The sequence below is a fragment of the Amphiura filiformis genome, chromosome 5 (genome assembly GCF_039555335.1).
Source record: "Amphiura filiformis chromosome 5, Afil_fr2py, whole genome shotgun sequence".
NCBI classification, from domain to species: domain Eukaryota; kingdom Metazoa; phylum Echinodermata; class Ophiuroidea; order Amphilepidida; family Amphiuridae; genus Amphiura; species Amphiura filiformis.
The window spans coordinates 25,070,301-25,089,320 of NC_092632.1; the positions used below are offsets into that span (position 1 = coordinate 25,070,301).

General features: G+C 36.6%; 1 pseudogene; it reads right to left on the minus strand.

The window, feature by feature from the left end:
- LOC140152849 (ATP-binding cassette sub-family C member 9-like) overlaps positions 1–11,998 on the minus strand; it is a 48,066-nt pseudogene extending 36,068 nt beyond the window's left edge.
- Positions 11,999–19,020: the final 7,022 nt, after the last annotated feature.

The window sequence follows — 19,020 nt, forward strand, 5'->3', positions numbered from 1 at the left end:
ATTATCCTGAGATAATCAATTATCCTGAGATAATTGATTATCTCAAGATAATTATCCTAAGATAATTTATGATCAAGATAATTTACTATCAAGATAATTTATGATCTCCAGATAAAAAACATCTTGAGATAATGTATTTTCTCAAGATAATTTATTATTTTTGGACAAGATAATTTATTATCTCGATATTTATCTCTGGACAAAAAGATTATGGATATATTTATCTTGAGATATTTTATTATTTCCATATATTTATCACAAGATAATTGTCTCAGGATAATTGATTATCTCAGAATAATTGATTATCTCAGAATTGATTATCCTGAGAAAATCAATTATCCTGAGATAATCAACTATTCTGAGATAATCCACTATCCTGAGACAATTATCTCAAGATAAATATCTCCATAAAAACATCTCTTTTGTCCAGAGATAAATATCTCAAGATAATCAATCATCTTGAGATAATTGATAACAAATTATCTTGAGATAAGTCACTAAAAAAATACATCTCAAAATCTTTTTTATCCGGAGATAAATATGTTGAGATAATCTTGAGATAAATTATCTTGAAATAATAAGTTATAAGATAACTTATCTCAAAATAATTTATTATTTAAAGATAATTTGTTATCTTTTATCTGGAGATAAATGTCTCGAGAAATTATTTTGAGATAAGTTTAATTGATAAATCTCAAGATAACAAATTATCCCAAGAAAATACATCATCTCCAAACCGTTTTTCTGAAAATAAGAAATTATATTAAATCATCTCAAGATAAATGGCGATGATAAATTATCTCCAGTCAATTTATTTTTTTGGAGTTAAATTTATGGAGATGATAATGTATTAAAAATGTTTTCTTTTCAATTTTTGTTATGTAAAATTATTGTTATTATTGTCTTGTTTTTTTTACAGGAAGTATGCATGATGGTTTGGAAAATGGACCTTGTGATGGCTATAATACCATGGACATAGGAAACAAATGATTTTTGAATCAACGGAGGGAACTATTCTTGTTGGTTATTCAATGGAGCTCAATGCATGTTCAACCTACGGATTTGTCACAAACTTCTCACATAGCACTATAACATGATTAGTCGTTTGGATTTAGGTTCCAGCAGTTAAGAAAAAAATGGCTAACTTTGTGATTAATTTATGAGACATTGCACCATTTCACTGTTTGATGCTTCAAAAGAACTCCAATGATAAATTAAAGGTTAGATCTGCACAATAATTAATTGTGAACAAAAACTGAACTGAAAAATATTTACAGAAATGATTGTGTTCCTGGAGAACAAAACTATGGTAAAGGGCTCCAGAATTACTGCTGTTTTCTTTGTTTTTTGCCAAATTTCTCATTTCAAAAATACCAAATGACAATTTGAAACAATTTTAATTTGTTTACATTTACATTTAACCTTGGTCCTTTTCTTTTGTGCTCATACACATAAAACTGGAATGAAAGCCCCAAGTAGGTCAAATTATGCATCTCCATTTTGTGTTTAGAATTTGAGCTATTTTTAATTTTGACTGGAATTCAAATTTCAAGGTTCCATACAGCAATAATCAGCAAAGAAAAAAATTGGCAAACCATCTTCTCTGCTACTGAACTATGCAGAGTCTGATACCATTGTTTATGGTATTTACCTGTCTTCTTACAATTCTTATTCCTACCCAAATGCAACACTGAAGTAAATTCAAGCAAAGCAAATGATTATGTTTTTAATTTAATATTATTTATTTTCATTTTTACACATACAAAGTCGTGATTGTTAACATCATCTGTAATACCAGTAATTGTGTTAAAAGTTACCAAATTTCCCTTCAATAATGTAAAGTAAATCTTTTGATACCATGTAAAGAGGTTTAATAAAATGTTATTTTTATATAGCATTGTTCTACTAAGTCTTGATTGTAGTCATTCTTCTCTCATCTTTAATATCCATTGTCCATTTGCATTTTTTTTTTGCAGATCAACCCATTTTTTTTTGCAACAGCATGTGTTCATAATTCAAAATCTCCTCATAAAATAAAATATTTGGCCAACCGCAGAGAGTTAATTCCAACACTAATGTTACCGGAAACACAGAAAAAAATGTGTTCAGCCTTATGAAACCACACAGAAGTGAAATGAAAGATCTTGAAACCTTTTTTAAATGAAGTAAATGATTTTCCTAACAACAGGTGGAAATTATACATTTCATGTGGAACCAACTCAGTTTGCTGATCACAAGGCCATCTATTGCCACATGACTTGAGTTAGCTGGGAGTATTTCAAAATACTTGACAATAATAGAAATAACTTGAGCTGTAAACAGATGTAACGATGGCCAGCTGATTATGTTTTGTACCAATTACCGGTACATGCTGAAGGTGCACTGAATTTGAAGTGGCACTATTCACCCATTGCACAGTCCTGTCATATGCAAGGAGAACCTCAAACTGGCAATTGACACAAATGGGAAATATTACGTAACATTACACAATGTAATATGACTGGTTCAATTCCCATTCATGTATGCTGTCAGATTGAGGCTCTCCTTGCATATGGTGGAACGGTGCTATGCCTAATCATCGACTGCAGATCCGTTGGATAACACTTCAATGGGAAATGAAATTTGCTGCTTGGATGATGTCACAATGAGGATAGCATTTATTCTGTATTGAAAAGTGTGTTCCGACAGATCTGCACTCGACCTACCTCTATGGGTGAATTGGGTTTGAAGTTGCACCTTTGAGTCAAAGAGTTTACAGTGTGGGGCACTAACTGGGGGATCATATGGAGGACCACTAATTAGGTTGTATCTAGCCTCAGTTCGAGGCATCTGGGCTCTGGGATGGTGTTTTTTTTCTACTTTTTCCTCATTTTTTTTGCTTGTCGATTTATTTTTTTATTAATGTATTGTAGGCTCCTTCTAATTATTTCTTGCCGCCCTAGACTTCTAATTATTTCTTGCCGTCTAGGGCGGCAAGAAATAATTAGAAGGAGCCTACAATACACTGAGAACTTAGTGTTGTGAGTAAGACATAAAAACTGGTTGGAATCAGCAATTTTCTCTGGTTATTTTCTCAGAACCATAATAATGAAGAGAGGTAGTAATCTGATATTATCATGTACAGATCAGAGGTGGGTGGACAGGATTATCAGGATATGAAAACACATGCATAAAAAAATAAAAATAAATCGAGAAGCAAAAAAGAAAGAAAAAAAAAGGAAAAAAATGGAACAAAAAAAAAACCATCACAGAGCCCAGACACCTCGAACCGAGGCTAGGTTGAATCATAATATGACTGTTCTTGGTTTTTAAAACCAAGAACAAATGGCTCAACCAAAGCCTAAAAGCTTATAAGCATGATGTTCTCAGCTGTCTATCCAATCTATCACTACAAGATTCCTATTTAGGCCACCTGCACCGGACCTGCACAGGTACACCATCACCAAGGTACCAGGCTGGTACACATAGAGTACCTACACAGTACCAATACTGCCACTGCACAGATTCCATCAGCAGTGGTACTGTACTGGTACTACACTGGTACTCACCTGGTACTGCACAGTACCAGCCAAGTACATGTGCCTCGGCGATGGTGCACCTGTGCAGGTGGCCCAATAGGAATCAGGTAGTGTAACTGAGCTTCATATTATTAATCCTTAAACTCTTGTTGCCACAGTCCACTGCTTAGATTTAAGTTCTAAATTGGAATGTAAAATCTAAAAGTTACTTGTCGAGTGCTTGTTGCCACAAATGGCACTGTAGTACACCAGTACATAGACTTGGTTTCGATCTCAATAATTATGCTAAATGTGGTTCCTTATATTGCTGACTACCAGTTGCCTGATGAGTTATCAGTTTCCAAGGCTTGGTCAATCTTTTGGCTTACCACACCAACCTGTAAATTTAAAAAGAAATACAATAAAATATTTTTTTATTGATTCACATCGAACAAGTTTTTACTGCAAATTGAAAATGATACACTGGGATACAACAATATTCTGGGAGACAAATTACTGCTGGTGGCAAACATTGGCAAAATGGTGCAAGTGATTATGAAAATGCCACTGTTAGCGACATTTGAAATCCATTTCAAAGCAGTTTAGAGGTACCAGTACTCATGCCTTCTAATCTCCAATTTCCACTGACATTCTCCACACAAAGGTGTGAGGTGTACACCACAGCCAGAAGAGGCACACAGAAAAATAAATTTTCAACATATTCACAACTTAATTTCCTCACATGAAGTTAACAAATAAAGAAATCATTTTCTTTACATCAGTGTAAATTTTGAGCACATTTCAAGGTGTAAGGTGACCAAAATTATAGTCTCTTCCCAGAGACTGGCTCAATCACAAATTAATGAGCAACGGTTGCCGTAATCTCAATGCAGACATGTGCAGCAGTGGTGTACGCAGCTTTTCAAAAGTGAGGGGGACGGGTCTCAATTTCCCCTGAAGGCTCAAATTTTTGGCTCCCTTCGCTCGCCATAATTGGTAATGTGATTTCCCCTGAATAGTGGGGGACCCCCTTTGCACACACCACTGATGTGTAGGAAGGTGTCCCACTTGTTCTATTAGTGGCATTCAGGGCCTTTATGTGAGGATATAGGAAAGAAAAGGTCATGAAGTTTCAGGCTAAATTTCCATGTAGGGTTGCTGGGTCTGAGTGCTTGCGATTCTGATCGATGCTGACATGCCAGTCACTGTGACTTGTTCTAACATTCCCATTTCACTAAACTTTTATTTTGTAACCAACCATCGTTTGTAACCAAGTTGTAAGTTCAATTTCACTAAACTTAAGAACCCTTCGTAAGTAATATGGATTTTACAGAGATCCTTCGTAATGTTATGTCTAGTAGTGGGTATTCATTAAGTTACGAATACCCATTAACTTTACGAAGGGTCCCTGTAGTAAATCCTTACGAAGGGTACTGGTCGTAGGTTAAATGAAATGGAACCTACGACTCATCATACGTTACAAAGGATTTTGAGATTTACGAAGCTTTTTAAAGTTTAATGAAATGGACCCCTGTTCCCCCTGTTAAATATACTGATATTAAATTTATTCTCTTGGTCGGGCCACATCACATCCATTCATGCGTTGGAGTGAAAACAACTTATCGCATTTTGTTTGAGCCTGGTCCCATCAGGACCCAAGCGTGTCTCCACACGGAGCGACCGTTTGAACAAACAAACAAACATACAAACATAGCGTGATAGCTTGTGATACACTCCAGAGTTCAGTGAATGCGAATGTTGTTTTCATTCCAGAGCTATTGTCAGCCGGTTCATGCCCAGTTTTCCGACCGACAGAATAGTTATAGTTTGTTACTGTAAAAAATTAAAAAAAAGAATTTATTTAGTAACAATTAACCCGGCAATTAACTTGTGATGTGGAGCTTACTTACCTCGGTTTACTACACTATTCAAATTGCTACGTGCAATTACATGTACTGCAATCATTCTTGGCAATGTAATTCATACTGCGTATATTGGCTGTGGACTGTAGAACTAGACACAGAGTACATGTAACTTACACATACCAGGACGCAAACTAGTATTTATAATCATGTATCTCGCTGAGACAACTTTTAATATACTTATGATATACTCACTTTATTACAGCATCCAAAACTGTCACAATGATTTAATCCACAATGTTGTTTTACCGAGAGTTTACTTGATTTCTGCACATAACACAGCACAGCTCAGCCCGGGAGCTCAGCGTACCGACGTCGACGTGTTGGTTTGTTTACATTTTCCGCACTGACTGAACCCGGAAGTCACTGTTTGCGATCGCCAAAGTGGGTTGCCAGTTTGCGAGTGTCCTTCCCCCCCTGTCATAATGAGTCTCATTAAACAGCGCCGCCACCTTTTTCAATGGAATTTTACTGTGTAATTTACCGAAAAGTAAGGATATTTTTTCTTTATTTAATTTTGTAATAAATGATGGTTCCAGGTTCCTGCAATTATGACTATTATTGATTAAAGGGTTTAAATTTTGTTGACAGTTAGGTTTGATACATTTTCCATTTGTAGTATCATTACAATTTAACATTTTCCGCGGTTATAGGGAGTGCGGAAAGACATTTCAACGCGAGAGTATACTACCAGAGTGTGGTTATGCTTCTGGACTATGCATGTGTTTGATTGCGGATGGGTGTTTGTGTGTGTAGAGGGCGGGTAGAGGGTATGGAGGTGTTTGTGTGGGGCGGGTGTGAGAATCTGTGTTTATGTGTGCATTGTAACATTATGTAACATTCATATTAAAACATCGCCACCGAGATGGTTTGTTAACAACGATGTAATAATTGAATACCTGAGTGGAAGAAGGGTCCAACTCCATCAAAACTGTTTTTGAGATATTAAGAAAAAACTTAATATTTGGAAAAGTTTTATAGGCAGAATGTTTTCATCTTCAGGGGACCTTAAATACATGAACATACAACATTGCACACATTCGAAATTATAGATGATGTTTCCATGGCAACGGTACAGGTCTTAATACGAGCTGGAGTTGGACCAGTTCAATAGTAGATGTGTTACAAATAGCTGCATGCATTTGGTAATTATCCATTAATTGCACAAGTAGAAGCATGTAATATGTTAGCAAGAAAGTTTATTGTAGAGAAAAGCAGATTTCATGGGTGAACAAAATTCCTCTTTAAGAATGATTAAGTATACGTGAAAGACTATTTATAGAGTGGATTTTGGCTCATCTTTCACACACAAGGAAGAACAATCTGCTGGCAATAAAATAATGGGTCTAACTCATTTGTAAAAAATTGGAATTGGGCCCTTCTTCCACTCAGGTATTCAAATTGAACATGCGCAGGCTCAATATAAAATAACCCATTCACATGAGTAAAAAAAATAGGACGAATATCACTATCAGAATAATGAGTTGATACGTACCTGAAGTGAAGTCCGTATGTGTATCCCGATAACACTACTCAAGTATAGATTTTGTTGAAACGATAAATACTGCAAAATATTGGCGAGGAAGATAACACCGACCAAAATGTAGCCGTTTGAGAAAAATCCTTTGAGTGTAATATAGTAATGGGTTTCTATCTATCAAAAAGTACAGAAATATTAACTTTTACTTAACTCTTACAATCCAGGTATTTAAATTTACATTATAGTTTGCTATCAGTTGTGTGTATTGAACATTGGAAAGAGGTTTTTAAACACAGATTGTAGTTGAAGATTCGTTTTCTGAAAGCGAAAATAGTGTTAAAAAGCTACCACACCAAATAGTTCAAAAGGATAACACGCAGTTCCCTTACCTCTTCTCCATAAGCAATGGCATAAGCAACGACGCCATTAAGAGCCAGTGGTCCAACAAGACACATGAGATCGTAAATGAGACGAGCAATCCCAGCCCAGAAGATTTCTCCCTTAAACACTCTGAAGAAAACTTTCCACACGGACGGATTCTCATCGATAGACGTTTTGTATTCCTGTGTGTATAATCAATCAATTATTAAAGCAATATAGGCACGCACAACGAAGAGACCGGTTTTAAACATCTCTTCAAACTGCGGAAGTCTGTTCGGACAAACTTTTACCCAGGCCACCTGCATTCGAGCTGATCAGGAACACTGACATCTGTAATGGCAGGTGGTGGAATGCTCACGGTATTTTGAAAAGGCGCCTATTTAAACAGGTTGAAAATTAACCAGTTTCAAATATTAAGATTTATATAATGTATCGAAGAGAGCAGACGTCCCACCATTAAATGTTTAAGAGCAAACTCATACAGTATCCCTTTATTACATAGAATTATGATTAACTCTTACAATATGTGCTCATCAACAAACAGCTCAACTAAGTGAGTTTGGTATGTTGCTGACTCATTCGATGATATATATGAAGACATCCAACACCATTCAAGCAAAAAACAGCGACAATGATCAGTGCAACAACAACGACATCAAGCACACAACACAACAACAATCAAAACAACAAAAGTGAAATCAACATTTAAGGCGACACTACAGTTTGTCCACTCTGAAGTACAAAGTGACAACGCGCACGTATATAGCGCGTTAACAGTGCGTGGTGCTGCGATTCTGCTGCAGGTATGCGTGCCTTCAAAGTCGGCACAACGTGCGCGTCCGCGTCTGTACTTTGTACTTCAGAGTAGACTGACTGTAGCATGACCAGTAGCACTAAAAAACAAAAATATTAGTAGAGTCATATTTAGGAAGGATTGAGGGTTGATATTGTTTCACTGAGATAATTCCTGGTAACTCTGGGAGGGGGTGAATCCATAATACAAAATCGATTTCAACGGTTACGAAAACCGTAATATGACCCAAGCTATTAAGAGCTATTGCGTTTTACACTTTAAACCAAAGATAATACACCATACCAATTCCTTTTGGAAGTCTACTTTGAAGATCTCATACAGGTGCTCTGCTCTGTGATTCTTAGGTAAACTTCCAAGATCTTTGATTTCCAGAGGTCGTTGAAAACCCAGCTTGAAGACCCAATTCATCCACCAAAATGTGATGCAATAGAGAAAGGACACACAGTATTCTGTGAACCACATATCATCGTTGTTTGATTCGCTACTAAGGGTATCATACTGTTTTTCGCGTATTCGCCATATCTGAAACATAATGAGAAATTTCATTTTGTCATGTTTGTTATGTCTTTATGGCTCTTTAGATATTGGTGTCAATTCATTAATCCAAAGAAATAAAGCCAATTATAATCCTACTTTTCTTAAATATGTATTGTGTTCTACTAGGTAATATGTGTATAACATCAAAAACCAAAACAACTAATTCATGATGCACTCATGGTCCATGGCAAGCCCGATTCGACCTTTGTGGCATTAAACCCAGTTAACAGGAAATTAATCCAGTAAATCGATTCAGTAAAGCAAATAAGCTTATGCATTCGATCACTAACGGCAACCAGCTTCGATCGATTACCCCAGCTAGCTGCAGCGTGTGTAAACTCTAATTTGCATAGAGGCTGTACGTGAAATTATTGATTGGCTCCAAACAAAGGATTTGAACCTGTGCACCGTAATCATGGCGCAGTGCAGTCCATTCAATCAAATGTTGTCATCAACCTATTTGATCGCAGTGCATTGTTATGTGTGTGAGACGAACTGTCGCGGTTGATTGCAATCAAACAAACGATGTCTTATGTATTACTTTGTTCCGTGATGAAAATCGTGATGTTTTATTTAATCACTCTCGAAAAATGTATTTCTTTTTGTAGGCCTATTACTTTGTTTTGTGATGAAAATCGTGATGTTTTATTTCATCACGCTCTAAAACAAACGATTTCTTATGTATTACTTTGTTCGTGATGAAAATCGTCATGTTTTATTTCATCACTCACGAAAAATTGATTTCTTATGTATTACTTACTTTGTTTCGTGATGAAAACCGTGATGTTTTATTTCATCATCACGCTCTAAAACAAACGATTTCTTATGCATTATATTTGTTTTGTGATGAAAATCGTGATGTTTTATTTCATCACGCTCTAAACAATAATTATAGTTACATGCATTTTAAGAAAAAAATCTTATTAAAACAGTATGTTGTTTAGAAAAAATGTAGAAAGTGATGATGATGATGATGATGATGATGATGATGATGATGTCTCCAAAAGTGTCCCGGTTTCTTTTCTTGCCCTAAATCGTGCGTATCTATTAATAAGGCACTTCAATAATCAATAATCAGTCCCGCGACGGCCTCCACTAACTAGCTACTAACTTGGGTTTATGGGCGCTGATATTTCATGTTCACTGTCACTTATTTATCAGAAAAGTGCGACCCTTTGTCAATCACCTACAGTACCCAATTTCGGCATACTATATAAGAAACTCATCATGATGATTGCCAGAGAATAGTTTAAATGTAGCTTGTACCGTTTTTTTGTGGCATCCTTCAGAAGTGAGCGGTCCGATACTAATATTTTCGGTCAAATCTCCATTCAATTAACACGGGGAGTTGGCTAGCTATGCCTTGCCCTCACTCATATTTTACAAAAGTGCGACTATTTCTGAATATCTAACCTAGCTGTAATTTTAGGTCATGTTAGAGAAATATATTTGCTAGAAGTTTGGAGAATAAGTTAAATATTGGCTGGTTATTTTTCACACAGTGATGTTAACTAGGCAAGTGCCCATTCTTCCAACATACATCATTTGTAGAGGTCACGCGTCAATGGTGAGAGCACTGTGTATTGTGTATAGGAAAACGGACAGTAACTGCAGTATGTTTCGGTGTTTGACACCTTTTTAATCCATGTATCTTTCAAGGCTAAACTTGTAGTCTCAAAGGATTTATAGTTGCAATTTCAACGAAAAATTGTTTTGGCATTTGAGTGATTTGCCATTAGCACCAATAGAAATGCAAAGAATTATTTAATCGTCAAATTAAGGATAGGTAAGCTCTGTTCAGTTCAGTTCAGTTTTGTTTTATCCAAACATCACCAAATACAAACACCATACTAGTATACAGTATAAATAATTAATAATACACATATAAGGTACATGTTCAAAGTAAACATGAGAAAATACATTCTCTAGTACTTCCATGATTGGATGGATAAGATGATGGATGAGCCACCTTGGTCTGGGCGGACATTTTAAAAATGAATTTAGAAGAGCAGCAACGACACCACCTGCATTACATTCCAGATGTTAAATCTACATCATATGCAAAATTTGAGGAAAATTGAACGAGGCCGTTTTATTTTAGGGCCATTTTGTCTATAACTGGTCTTTACATGTAGCCCTATAGAGAGAGAGTGCCCGTTGAGGGCGCTATAGCCCCCATTTTAGGAACAAAAATGTGATTAAAAAAACCTGCCCAGTACGAATTTTCTAAAATTTGTATGTAGTATGAACATGTAGAAGTATAATCAAGTAGTTGCCCTACCTCAATGATAATGAAACCTAGGTGAGCACACTACTAAACGATGAGCGTGAGATGCAGTGCACTATAATGCAAGGCACTATAATACAGGTACATAAAGGAGTAACCAAAAAATAAGGGTACCACAATAAGTTCATTTAACATGATAAAAATATCTATCCTCGAATAATCTATCATCTTGCATTTTAATATTACAAAGATGGAAAGATTTAGGTAATACAAGAATTATATTTCTCAATAAGATTATTCTTAAGCAACAGCTTGAATATATTGATCAAAGGCCCAGTTTTAAAAGAATGCTCCAAAGAAATGTACATTGAACTCTTATGGTATTGAAGGCCAATGGTGTAAGGCAGAGGTTGTCTGCATTATGCGTGTTATAATTATTTGACTAAATTCAGCTTTATCTTATTGTGTAAATAATGCCCCTAATGGCATGCGTATGTTCCCAAAATACCCTATGTCACTTGTGGAAATGATCGAAGTTGGTTTGAATAAATCGAAATGCGAAAAATTCGCGGTTGTTTGAATCAAATTTTACATACTTGCTATCAAAATGGTACAAAAGTTGCAGCAGTTATACTTGTGGTTAAGTTTAGGCAATTTTAGGAGATTTGGTGCATTTTTTAATTTGATTGGTCATGAGATTGTCATGTGTATTATTAATCAAATACATTTATAACGATACCTACCTTAAGAGTGACTAAATGAACTTCCAATACTAATAGCAGAACATACAATACCAACATCAAAACTGCGATCCATAGGATAGCTGCATCAATACCAGCCATATTTTCTTGAAGGAGATGTTTTATTCTCATAATATTAATAACAATGCAGAAAAACCAATATGCAAGAAGTAACCACAGTAATCCTGGTGATTTCCAGTTTTCAGCCAGTTGGTAATATAACATTGATATAATACTTGCAATAAGAAGTAAACATGCTGGAAGATAAAATTGCAGTTGAGGACTTGGTTCCTTTCTAGCCGCCTCTGTTAAAAATCCTTCTCCTAATGAAGCGAAAGCTAGTACCATCAACATAAATGACATTACCCATCTTGCGTTATGCCCTTGCCATTTGATAAGATATGGTGTTGTCAAGGTTACGGAAAACCATCTTCTCCATATAAGCACTAGACATCCAATGATTACAAATAGAAGATGAAGCAAGAAGGCGGCAAAATTGACCGAGCATTCGCGCATGCGTGCTCCAACCTCTCCTGCTTCATATGAGTTGTTGGTTTCTTGACAAAACCAGGACCATCTGTTTCCATTTTCAGTCGCCATTGCAAAATACTGTTGATAACGTAGATTGGCGTACTCATAGGATATCTGAGAATGAAGGTTACCATAAAACTTGACGGAGTTAGTGTATTCAAACAGGAAAAACATTCCATACAATGTCCGTCGGATCTAATGAACCATGTATGAATGACATTACTACTGCTGGATCATATTTACTAAATAAATTTCGGTATTTATATAGCGCCTTACCACAGATCGCATCAACTAGGCATTGTGCAGCCGGAATAGCGCAAACCTATCCGCATTTAGATTGTAACATCCACCATTTATCTGTGCAGCTCCCCAAATTCCATTGGGTGAAGGAAGTTTTTGATAACCAAACAACTAATCACCGATGTTTTGAAATCAGGAGGAAACCGGTGAGATCCCGGAGAAAACCTGCGTGAGCGAGCATGGAATCGGGAGAAACCAAGTGCACATGAGTCGTTGGGCCTCGCCGGGGCTTGAACCAGGGACCTCAGTGGTGCAAAGCGAGGGAACTACCTAGCTCGCCCTCCGGTCAAAAAACACGTTGGTCATTATAATTTATTTATTCATTCAAAGGGTTAAGCGTTAAAATCATGGTGTTTGCAAAAAGGGTAAATATTTTGTACATGATTAGTGACCTTAACCTACCTCACCAAACTACCAAACAAATAGTTTTAGCCAACTGAAGATTCACTGTCTTATACACTGTATTTGTGACCTAGCCATTTGTTTATGCAATCTTTGATTTTTGCCTGCTAGATCGATTGAACAACTACCGCTGTTTACGAGGAGTGGCTCATGAATGATGAAGGACCAACGCCGTGCTTTTGAGTTTAAAAACTTAAGCGCGAGAGACATAACCTATTATTTCCTACAGAGCCAACTTTGCTATTTAATCAAGGCAATGTACTAGTATTGCATGTGTATACGCCTAATCTATATAGTTCAAGTTCTATTTATTTCACTATCTGTGTAAACAACAAAGCAATACTACACTGATTTACCTACATAAAATGGTAGGACGATACCACAAGAGATCGAAAAATGTGAACGGCCTCTGAAAAAATTGCTTGCAGACAGGAAGACAAGATGTGTAGGACGCAAGCAGAGAGACACAGAGGCTCCGGAAAATTGTTTAAAAAAAGGGGGGGGGCATATGAGACATACCCCGAGGTGCAAAACGCTGTAGGGTGGGTGCATGTCGAAGCTTTTTTTAAAAGGACGGAGTTTAGATTATATAAATTTAATGCACGAGTAGCATAGCAATGTAAAGTTCACACAATTATACACGTGGAAGATTATTTTTAGTCAAGTCATACGCACATAAATTAAGCCTTAACCTGCGAATATCATATTTGATATTAAGCTGAGAGAATAAAAATGATGTATATTAAACCACGAAGAATATTTGTACTAATATTTTTTTGTTAAACGAAATTTGTCTTCTGACTGATAAAAATAACAGCTATGTTTTGTACTCACGTCTCTCTCCTGCAGATTAGGATTCGTATGGCTCACGGAACATGTCAGAACATTTCGATTTTGGAAGTACTAATACAGTTTATATGAAGTTGAAGAACCTGAAAGACAAACACCTTTTACTGTGTCACATAAACAAATAGCTGTACGTTACATGCTATAATGACATACAATGGGTAAAATTACATAAAGTTGTTGTCCAGGATCTTCCAGGCTGCGATATAATATAGTATTCATACTCGTTGCCTTGGAGATGTACAACTTTACCTATTGCTTGTATATAAACAGTACGAAATATTAATACGTAGAACATAATCTTTTGATATCTTTTAAAGGCAGTGTAAAGTTCAATGTCACGAGGTTATATCATTGAACTAGACGTATGATTCTACTGCGATATATAAACAACTCCCTTGAAGGGAATGGCTCCCATCATGTATAAGTTTTTTTCCTTAGTGGCTGTGCAATAATTATGACCCGCGGCGTAAAATTTCCGAACGGCCCACCAAAAACGCTTGCCCCCTCCCCCTCTCGGCCTGCCAAAAATCGCTTGCCCCCCCCGGCCCGCCAAAAGTATTTACCACTTTACACATGGCAAATTTTTGGGATCCCAATTTGCAAATCTTAATTTTGTTGCGAGCGCAGCGAGCAGGAAAGTTTGCATATTAAAGCGTTTCCTCTCTGTTTTCCTAAGGGGCTGTGCAATAATTATGAGCTCTGGGGGAGGGTAAAATTTGGGGCGCCTTTTCTTGGGGCGCCTTTTAAATAAAACGCTCTAAAAAGGCTTCATAACCACTTACCTTTAAAATGTTGCTACTCCTGCCAATTACATAGTATAACGATGTCACTTGGTCACTAGGACCAATTGCTGGTTGCACAAATGTCAAGTGAACAACTTGAGGTCAAAGGTCAAACAAAGGTAATTATGGCCAAGAATGTGATTTTCTATAGTACGAAAATGCTACTCTTTCCACATATTGAATATTGCATAGTATGATGACGTTACTTGCAAACATACATCCGCTATACCCTGTGTCCATCGGTTATAAACCTTGGCCGCGTATGGTTGTTGACTATGATCGGGTGAGCGCTTGTTGGTTCAAGTCGTATTAATTGGGTCATAAGTAGTGATCAAATAAGTCGTGTGTTTTTATTTTGTAAATATATACAAGGTTATTAACAATTTTTGATCAAGATTTTCCAAAGCTACAATATGATGCTTATGATGGGTAATTTCAATATCTTGACACGTAAGATAACAGAGATGTGATGATGGAGGTAGAACTTTTTGAATGACCCTCGTATATAATCCAAAAAATGGTCAATCTTCGTTATTGGCAAACACTCTATAAAATGGCGAAAATAATGCAATACTACCCCTAGTCAAACGTTAAACACTGTCATACCTTGTCGTTTCAGTTATGACAGAAGGCCAACCATGATGACTTGTCCGTATTGGAATTCCTACATGGTTTCTCATATTGATTGATTTCAAACAAAGGATTCACGTGCCTAATTACTGTATTCAAAAGTATTGGGTCAACATATGGTGTAAGCTTTGTATTCAGTATCGAAGTTACGTAATGTTACTATGTCAACGGGATCACGCGCTTGAGTTATGAACCACGATCGAAACAATCACCACACAAAGTATATGGCACTTGAAGGCATATCAAAATAGCGTGATCCGGTAACCAAGAGAATTACGTAACCACTTCGATGCTGAATTGTCTGTAGAATAAACTAATGTTAAAGAGGGTCTCCACCAATCATTAAAAACTTCGGTCGAAGTTTTGCCACAAGTTAAATAACGGTTAGTTCATGAAAAAGAAGAAGTGAAATTTAGCAAAACGCGACGAGGTTTATTTGCCCGTAAGAGAGCTCTATTGTTCCGCTATTGTATCCGCTATTGTATCCACTATTGTATTCTATTCATAAAAGCTACTGCAAGAATCGCGGCACTATCCCTGATATTGCTGATGTCTACCGCCGGCGTTTCGCATTTATTAACAATCAAAATTATCCCATACTCTTACATTTATAGTCTTATTCTCACCTTTTATATAATATTCAGAAATTGCAATTCGGAAAACTACTAACTTTTCAAGTGAAAATATATATTCCATCGAAAATATATCAGACTTAATTGTATACATAGACATCTATTATACCCAACCCATAAGTGCCCAATGCACCCAAATATCCCCGCAAATATCTCATACACGATTTTATTCATTCATTTTGGGCTAAATCAAAAGTCAGAAGTCGTTAAAAAGGGCAACATCCTCACCATTACTTGCTGCTTTACAAATTATCCTCGCTTGACCAAACACGCATAGTACGTTGATCGATAAACCTAGCGTGGTTGTCTTAACAATGCAAAAGAGATGTACAGCTTACCCACTAACACTAGCTCATTTACAAAAACCTATTGAACAGTTACGTAGTCCATCGATAGTGCGGACACTCTTCACTCGCAAACAACCAAAATTCGTGCTATTTTGGCGTTGGAAAAGAAATCTCGTGAATAGAGTGCCCTCTCTACTATCTGCCTACATGCTTACGTTCTAGAAATGCCAACTAAAATCATCCAACAACTTCATTTTAAGAATTATTTCAGTATAGAAATCAATAGGAACAGAAAGAGTATGGTCTACACATTCCAGGAAAATGTTTTATTTGTTTCTTCCGCCATTCTATATTTCCCTAAAATTATCACATTTTTTCTCCAAAATCCTATGTAAATGATTCTCCACGCTACGCAGAAATTATGTGCGATAAATCATACAAATTTGCCACAATTTTACATCACTTTAGACAGTATTGCAATATCTTGATGATTTTTAGGCATTTTCAACGGCAACTTGAGTATATTCAGAAATCAAATATCGCGCCAAGGGGATGACACTCTTATTCACTCATTCATTTACAACGCAAACTTGTATCGAATCCCGGTGGTTTGCGACCAATGAAATGTCCGCACCCCTGGATTTATTAATCCCTGGTATGAATTATTTATTAGGTTTGTCAAGGCAATAACCACGATCCGTTTTGTAATACTATAAAAGCACTTGCAATAGAATCCCGCTGAGTTCAATGAACTGCGCCCTGAAACCGATGGAGAGGTTCCCCATAAAGAAGCTATCCCATTGACCTCTATTAACAGGTCAGTGAGCTCTCCATAAACAAATGAACAAGTACAATAGGACAAGGCCAGCACCTATTACCTGCTTAGTAACATGTTATTTTGAAGTCTTGAAGATTAGTAATCGTCTGTGCATATGAACTGCGCATTTATGATGCAAAATATTAGTTCTATATAATATAAAATTACAAATACTGGTATTATGATATACAAAACGACTAATAAAATGATGTCATCATGGCGTCATGTCAAAGGTTCATTATATCCCGTATGTTTGTCTAAATTCATATATATATTTGAAAACAATTTCTACACCAATTTAATATGTACTCAGGTGGAACCTTGCTTTTTTTAATTTTCATTTCTTTTTATGTAACAAATTCAGGTTTTTCCATTACGCGGGGCCGCCGGGCAATACAAATTTAATGCTAACATTGAATGAACGCAGAATCAAGAATGGGCGTTTCTAGTACATACAGCGTCTGACTCTACCTGAGGACCTAGCAGGGGCTATTTTAACGTGCCTCCTGGCACGTTCGTGCAGTGAGAATAGAAATCCGTGCAGTGAGAATAAAAATCCGTGCTTAAAATAGTTCTATACTAGTTTCAGCCCGAAAAATTACTAAGAAATTAAAGAAGTTCCTCCACAAAGTAAGTCATCTCCGATCTAGTCGGGAAATCCTATATTGTATAGTTTGTGGCGATCAGTGATTCAATTGGCAGCAAGAACAACGCCTCTGGTAACGCCCTCTCCTCCCAATTTTTTGGTCACCGTGGTGCAAAGCCACTGGACGAGAAAATCCGCAACAGGCGTGGGGGCAGTTCCATATACCGGACAGAAATTGTCCAGAATTGCCCTGTGCATCTTCTTTTTAGACCGGTAAACACCTTAATTTGGGGCAAAATAGTGTAATGTTGCAAATTACCACAACATATCACCTTTGTTTGTGCTAAAATAGTGTAAAATGGAAAGGTTTTGCGCGCTTCGTGCGCAATTGTCCCAATAAAACAGACCAAAAATTATGACCATCAGGAACATTTTCATCGCCGCTCACCGCTGATATGCCACCGGGGACACCAATAAAAAAAAAAAGCAAGTGCGCAGCCTATACGGCAAGCAGACCTCGTATCGGGGGTAGCTTGATCAATCCCTCTAACTCAATATCGGGAGTTTTTCTAATCAAAATTTACAATACTTATGGCCAAGGAAACCTTTAAAGACCATATAATTTATTTATTTGCAATCAGGCCCGTAACGCAGGGGGCGGGGTGGGGTGGGGGCGGCGCGCCCATCCCAAAACTTCCCAAAAAATTCCCGTTTTTAACCCAAAAATTCCCGTTTGCGAGGGTAGCGAGCGAAAATCTTTTAAGCCTTCTTGGTCAAAAAAGGTCCAAATTTTGGGAAAAAGTCCACTTTTTCAAAATCAGTCCAGCTCCCCCCAATAAATCCTGGTTATGGGCCTGTTTGCGATATATTAGTAGAGAGGAGTCCAGATCAGGAAAAAAGCACTGCTTAACCATATGATAATTATTTAAAAATTGATTGTTTTTCAAATGCATGTGATATCAGCCGGTTTAAACTCTTCTATGTGCTTACAAGGTAAACGTATAGATGTAAATACTAAATTGAACACTTTCAACGCTAAACTAGACACTTAATGATGAAAACATCAAATCATTTTGGTATTAAACGTATATACAGGGTGAGTAAAAAGGGTCAACGAATCAATATTCCATTCATGTTGAACTTTCCCATTATTGAAAATGCCACACTCAGTATACTTGTACAAAAAAGCAAGAGAACCCTTGAACTTTTATGAGTCATTTTACGGCGATACCCATTTTAACTCTTTGTCCACGAGGCACCATAATTTGAATGAGAGCACACATTGCGAAATAAGGACACCAGATCTTAAACTGGCTTAACTTAAAACAAGATTTTTTTTGTGTTCTTTCAATTCCCTTTTTCGGTTCAAACTAACTTTTTAATATTGCTTAAGTCCTTCATACCTCACCTAACTCCAACTCCAATTTTTCACACCACTTCAATTTGCACACATTCCTTTCGACATTTGAAAAACCCGCCCATATATTTTTATGTTTCTTTTATAGAGAATGAACATTTTTAATGTAAGGGTAAATAGGAAAATAACAACAAATAAAAGCAATGTTTCCTCTACTTATACAAGACCAGGGACAATAAAACTTTGGGT